This window comes from Helianthus annuus, chromosome 9 (assembly GCF_002127325.2).
Source record: "Helianthus annuus cultivar XRQ/B chromosome 9, HanXRQr2.0-SUNRISE, whole genome shotgun sequence".
Lineage (NCBI taxonomy): Eukaryota > Viridiplantae > Streptophyta > Magnoliopsida > Asterales > Asteraceae > Helianthus > Helianthus annuus.
In genome coordinates this window covers 154,814,583-154,822,127 of record NC_035441.2, presented here as the reverse complement: position 1 = coordinate 154,822,127, position 7,545 = coordinate 154,814,583, and the positions used below count along the sequence as shown (strand labels likewise).

At 31.1% G+C, this 7,545-nt stretch overlaps 1 long non-coding RNA gene across 1 annotated transcript; it reads right to left on the bottom strand.

The window, feature by feature from the left end:
* Positions 1-3,041: 3,041 nt before the first annotated feature.
* LOC110913118 lies at positions 3,042-3,396 on the bottom strand. The gene is made up of 2 exons (XR_002578380.2): positions 3,226-3,396; positions 3,042-3,105 (listed from the first exon to the last, which is right to left on the bottom strand). It is a non-coding gene; the product is annotated as an uncharacterized LOC110913118 (long non-coding RNA).
* Between the last annotated feature and the right edge of the window lie 4,149 nt (positions 3,397-7,545).

Below are 7,545 nucleotides of genomic sequence, written 5' to 3'. Positions count from 1 at the left end.
CATGCTTTTTTATAAAAAAAATAAACAATTCAACTCTATATATACCTCAACAATTACCCTATTTTATACACACTTTATTTCTTTAAAATACACACTGAAACACCAAATTTTGAATGAAAAAACTCTATGGAAGGCTCAAGTAAAAAACGTCAGCTACGAAGAAAAATTTAAGCAGCATGTCCGTGCTAATCTAGGCGCACCAGGTAGGTTTCATTTACAAGACAAACCGATACCTACCCAACTGTCTCCACCTTATCCACAACATTTCTCCCACCCAAACATGCCAACCTAAGTCGCAAACGGTCATTTTACTTTATCACCCAACGAGCAACCCGTTTCCAACCCACATATGGATGACCAAATGGTCGACCGTTTCGCGTATCAGGAAACACATCTAAATTAGGGTTCATATATACTAAAATTAAGTAGTTTTTTATATAAATATTAAATAAGTGTTTAGTTACGATCTAAGAAAAATTCTAAAATTTTATTTTTTATTACTAGAAAACTCAATTACTAATTAATTATATTTATATAAGTAGTTTGAAAACCTAATATTTATATAAATATAATTATTTATGTATTCATTAAAATTTAAACGAACATAAATAAACGAGCGTAAAATTGAAACACTTGATTGAGATCGAGAAGAATAAAGATTTGTAAGTGAAGGGCCAAGCGCACAAAAACGCCGAAGAATCGTATCGGTCCGTTCTCATATAACGCAAACGAGAAATTTGTGCAAAATGGAATTGGTCATGTAACTTTTAGGTTGTTTTTTATTTAAATTCGGTAGTTTAATTTTTTTTGCAATGTTTGTTTTTTATTTATATTCAGTAGTTTATTTTTTTATTGTACTTTTTTTATGTTTAATGCAATTTTTAATTATTTATCTAACATATTTTATTTTAAATTAAAAAATTTTAAAAAAAATTGAACGAGGAATGATGACCATTACAAGTGTGATAGTGTGAAATGTGAGGAGTAAGGTGTCAAGTGATGACTGGGTGTGGTGTGTGAAAGAGTGTGATGAGTGATGATAACCCCATATACCTATAAGTGCTAGGATCTGTTTTTAATATTTTTAGGATATATGTGGTTTGTACTGTAACCGTCTATACTTAGTGTAATCTTTATAAATCACTTTTTGCTTCTAACCCTATAAAAATATATGAATAGTGTCTTTTTCTCCGCGACCTAGTAAGGCACGTACATTTACGTAAAATGGTTCATACTTCATACATGCTAATTTGATTTACGAATTAGGATCAAATAGAAAGGGCAAAATAAATAAGAAGGGTAAGAAAGATTCTAGTCTATTGATCTTAGATTTGGAGGGTTGAGATTAGTTTTATAAGGAAAAAAAGAAAATAGTGGAAGAGCATAAAGAGCATCCTATATTTATTGACTTTCTCTTTCCACATGTAAGGCACATGTCAATTCCCCCATTAATTTAAAACGTCCATAACTTTCATATGTCATTTTTAAAAAAATAAATCACCATAATAATGAACATTTTTTATCTTTAATATGAGTATGATATTGCTATATAAAAATAAAATAAAAATTTTCATTTTTTACTCGGTTTTCTTTGCATTGTGTTAAATGTTCTGGTTATATTATCTTTCAATTGGGTTTTGGTCATTATGTTTTTATTAGGGTTTTACATTGCACTATCATCTAAAACACAATGTTTATTTGGGTTCTCTTCATTTCGTTTTTATCTGAACCTATAATATAATGTATGACACAATGAATATGTGTTATATTTGGGTTTTCTATAAATTGTGTTATTGGTTCTAATTATTGTATTCTTCAACTGGGTGGGTTTTCTTACATTTGTGGGTGGGTTTTCTTACATTGTGTTATAGGTTATGCTCATTGTGTTTAGTCTCTTATCTATTGTGTTTTCATCTATTGTCCATTGTGTTTTTGTTTTGTTATCCATTGTGTTTTTATTCTGTCATCTATTGTGTTTTTAGTTCTAGTCCATTGTGTTTTAGTATATTATCCATTGTGTCTTTTATCTGTTGTCATCAATTGTGTCTTTTATCTGTTGTTATCAATTGTGTTTTTAGTCTACTTTCTATTGCGTTTTTAGTTGGATACTCATTGTGTTTTACGTTATGTCCATTGTGTTTTAGTTTGTTGTCCATTGTTTTTTTATCTGTTGTCATCGATTGTGTTTTTTGTCTCCTTTCTATTGTGTTTTTAGTTTGATACTCATTATGTTTTATGTTATGTCCATTGTGTAATACATTAATACGCAACTGGGTTTTCGGTTTTTTTAAGTATAAGAATATGGTATTCATATTAAAGATAAAAAAACGTTCGATTTTGAAGATAACTTTTTAAAGATAAAAAACAAATGACATATAAAAAGTTATGGACGTTTAAAAAATGGTTGGCGGGGGGATAACATGCGACTTGCAAGTACTTGTTTCTAGGCATATGACTTGCATGTAAATATTTTTTTCTCTTAAACAAAATTCTTACACTTCTTATTTTTGAACCGCTTTGTACAATAACCCAACCCCTATATTTACATCTATTATGTGAAGTGTAACAAAGTTTGTGCTAATAGTCCTATTAATATGTTTACAATAAGCTAATTTCTTACGGAGTATATAAGGAAAATTGATATTTAATAAACCAACCTTTAACCGGTTGGTAAATAATAATCCAACCTACAGAATTGGTATATGGTAATTCTACCTATCAACATGTTGGTACTCAATGAACTTCTGTTAATTTTATTTAACTGAAGTTAGTTTTTAAGTTTTATTTATTACACAAACAGTCCCTGTAGTTATAAGTTACTAGTTTTAAGTTTTATTTATTACACAAATAGTCCCTGTAGTTATAAAAAATCATAAAAATCCTAAAAAATCAAAAATCACAACAGTTTAAACTCAAGCCATCACTATTCACAAAATTTATCAATTAAAAATCAATTCAATCAAATCATCCACATAATATCATCTTCTACAATCAACAAATCCGTAAACATAAACACAGATCTACAAATCAAAATTACTCTGTCGTTCAAGCTCTCGAGGTATTCAATCTTCTTCTCGAGCGCCAATCCACGTGATTTCGCATCGCCTGCAAACATCCACAAATCAAATTTAACTTTAAAAACAATCGATCAATTGAAACTGTATGAAAAATTAGCGATGAAACCCTAGGTTGTGGTGGCGATCAAATTGGGGGAATTTGTGGTACCTTTGGTGTGATCGAATGAAGATGATGAGAAATGATCGTGCGGGAGAACATCAGGAGTCGCCATTGATTGGAATTTGAGTGATTGTTGAAGCTGAAAGTTGTTTGAATGTTTGGGGAATCTGAGCCCTAAAAATGAGGGAATTGGGGGAATATGCTGTGATGCGATGCAGTCGTGTGCGGGATGCCGGGATGCTTCTTGTTTATCTACAAGTAGGGGTGAGCGTTTCACGGTTCCGACCCGCAAGAACTTTGAACCGACCCATGAGAACCTTAGACCCGAACCTTTTTTAATATATGAGTCGGTTCCCGGTCTAGATTTATATGAAATATCGGTTTTGACCCGACGGTTCTAAGATAAGAACCACAAGAACCGTTTGTAATTTTAATTAGAATGTATGATTTTTTTATAACTACAGGGACTATTTGTGTAATAAATAAAACTTAAAACTAGTAACTTATAACTACAGTGACTGTTTGTGTAATAAATAAAACTTAAAAACTAACTTCAGTTAAAAAAAATTAACAGAAGTTCATTGAGTACCAACATGTTGATAGGTAGGATTATTATATAGCAATTCTGTAGGTTGGATTATTATTTACCAACTGGTTAAAGGTTGGTTTATTAAATACCAATTTTCTCCTATATAATTAACTAGCCTTGGTATAACTACATTTGTTCGTCAATTAATTGCTTATCCATCAGCTTTTTGTCCATGATTTTAGGTTTGATCCCGGTCTATTTTAAATTCTGTAATTCTTGCCTCTTGGAATAATCTCTTAAATTAAACATACAATATTGTGTTATGGATGATCATGTATTCATATTTTTAAATAAATTATATCATAAAAATAAGTATTTTATTCTCTTTAATTTAAATATGGTATATATATTATAGGGTAGGGATATGGTAAAAAGTGTCCAAAGTGTAAGAAGTGTAAGAAGTGTTTTAAACCATTGGATCTTTGATCTAATGGTTGAGATCAAAAGGGTATTAAAATGTAAATTGTGTTTTAATTAGAAGGGGCTTTTGTAAAATTGAAGGGCAATAGTGTCTTTTCCATTCTTTCAAATATGGTAACCGTTTCAAACACAACCATCAAACTCCTAAAAATCAGCGAATTATATGTAACCGCCATCAATCTCCAAAAAAAATCAGCGAATTTCTTCATACTTTAAAACATTCCCAGATTTTTAAAACGTAATCGCAGATTCAAGTCATGGTGTTTTATCTGGAGACATTGTTGATGGCGTGGTGTTTTATCTGGAGACATTGTTCGTGGCGTAGTGTTTTATAAATACAAAACATTCCCAGATTTTAAAACACCAAGACTAGGATTCAAGTCATGGTGTTTTATCTGGAGACCTTGTTCATAGTGTGGTGTTTTAAAACATCTATGATTCAAGTCATGGTGTTTTATCATGAGACATTATTCATGGCGTGGTGTTTTATCTGGAGACATTGTTCATATCGTGGTGTTTTATCTGGAGACATTGTTCATGGTGTGGTGTTTTATCTGGAGACATTATTCATGCCGTGGTGTTTTATCTGGAGACATTGTTCATGGCGTGGTGTTTTGTCTCCAGATGTTTAAAACACTATGCCATGAACAATGTCACCAGATAAAACACCACGCCATGATTCAAGTCATGGTGTTTTATCTGGAATCCCCAGCAACCTTCTATATAAAACACCATGACCAACATCATAGTCAATTTATCCAGTTGTTTTAAAACACCACGCCATGAATCTGATTATAGATCTATTTATGATAAAGTATGAAGAAATTCGTTGATTTTTTGGAGATTGATGACGGTTACCATATAATTCGCTGGTTACCATATAATTCGCTGATATTTGAATTAAATGACAAAATGTACAATTACAAAACTACCCTTTTGAATTAATTAAGAGGATGGACACTTGTCATTCCAGGAATATTTCTTACACTTCTTACAAATTAAGCACTTTGTACAGGATCCTAAACCATATATTATATATGTGAGATTGTTTTTAATTAATTATTTTAATCTAAACTACAACATTAGCTGTACATTACAAGAAGATTAAGTGAGGAGTGGAATATGATACTTATCCACAACTTCTTTATAAAGTAGAAATATAAATAACTTATTTGTATTAATCAAGCCAATTAACCTAATCAAGCAACTTTGTTGTACTATGAAACAACTTCTTACATAACCAAAGGAATATCAACTATCCAACAAATACTTTGTACCAATCAAATAAACTAAACTAATAAAACAAATTCGTACTATAATCATATATATTTTTTTTATAAACCATAAACTAATCAAACAAATTCGTATTATAATCATATATATTTTTTCATAAACCAATAATACAATAAAAGTTCTTTGTACTGATAAAAAAAATTAGATTAATCATACAATATCTTTGAACTAATCACACACCTTCTTTAAAAAAAAACTACAGGCGTAAATAGTTTTTTACTAATAAAACAAAGAAAAGTAATCAGTTAAACAACTTCTTTTTACCAAGAAAAAATAACTAATACTACAAAAGATGTAAATAACTTTAGCATACTAAGTCAAACAAACTAATATAACTAAGTACTAAACCAAATATAATTAAACAACTTATTTGCATAAAAGTCAAACAATGTCTTTGATTCCATTAACTAGGAGGGCTAAAAATTAAAAAGTCACGACGAAAACGTCTCTAGTGGTGAAACAATAAAAGTTTTGGCCAAGTGTTAAATAAGAGAAGCTTGAGGGGTGTAAGTTGCTACTTTACAAACTTAAGTATCTAGAACATGAAGGAATATGGGATGTTTGGCCGTTTGGGTCACTCATTTTAGAAAGAAAGAAAATAGAGAGCTGGTGTGTGCATGTGTGCAAGTTTAGTCAAATTGAAGTTTGTTTCTTCAATGCAATCAAAATGAACCACTATTATTATTACTATATACTACTATATTACTATATATTACTAAACGAATTCAAATGAATAATAATTTTAATATTATAATAATATATAATTTTTTAATATTTTTATTATTTTAATATTCTAATAATAGCTATTTTTTTCATTTTTTAACTTTAATCTTTTGTTTAATATTAAAGGTTGTGATAAGTTTGATGTCAACTGGTATAGAACCAATACTAGTATCGAAAATATCAGTACGGTCCTGTTCGGTATCAGTACATGAAGGTAAAAACCGACACTAATACAGAAAACGCCAAAAGTTGGTGCCGAACTGATATTGGAAATCTTTTGGTTCGGGAAATTCAGTGCGGCTACCCGGTACCATTTGCTCATCCCTGATCACGGTTACCGTACGAACAACGGTATCGTACAACTTTTTTTGTTGATTTTCGTCAACTTTTAATTTTTTCTTTTTTATTTTTAGGGGTATGGATGAGCTCGGTGCCAACTGATACAGAATCGGTACTGATACCAAAAATACCAGTTACGGTACCGGTATATGAAGGTAAAAAATGGTAGTGAACCGGTACCAGGAACACCAAAAGTCGGTACCGAATTGGTACTTAAGATCTTTCGGTTCGGCAAATTTGGTACCGGTACCCAGAACAATTTTCTCATCTCTGACCACGGGTTTCATACGAACAACATCGTTACCATACAACTTTGTTGGTTGATTTTCTTTCGGTTATCTTTTAGTGTTTTTTTCTAAATTTTCTTTTTATTCTTGTCAGTAGTTTTGTTCGCAACACGCTCGTAGTGATTTCAAAACACATGTAAACACAGACTAAATAATAAAAGAAATTTGCCGCAACGCGGCGAACTTTTTTAAAGCTAGTTTTAAAAATACCCGATGAAATATTTTAACATTTTTCTATCCGATAATAAAGTTCAAAATTTTCATAGTGGAATGTAAAAAAGGAGTATTTTTTTACAAACCACAACTACTAAAAGTATGATCAATATGATTTACAAAGTATTTGAAAACATGCTTTAACTTCTAATTAAAACATAGTCGAAAGTAAGTTGTTACTTACAATAAAACTAGATGCAAGACCCCGCCGCGTTGCAGCTGGGGCTTACAAATTCAGCCGGCATGGGTTAGTTAATAATTAAGGGGCTGTTTGTTTACCTCCTTAATAAGGGTCTGAATGTTTCAGACATTTGCATCTAGGGATGGCAATGGGTCGGGTTTAGGTAATCCCAAACCCAAACCCGATTAGATAAGCTTGTCCCAAACCCGTCCCAAAACCCGTCGGGTTTCTAGTGGGTAAATACCCATCGGGTATCGGGTATACCCGCGGGTTTCGGGTAAACCCGTTAATTTAAAAAGATTACTCGTTGGGTATACTAATCT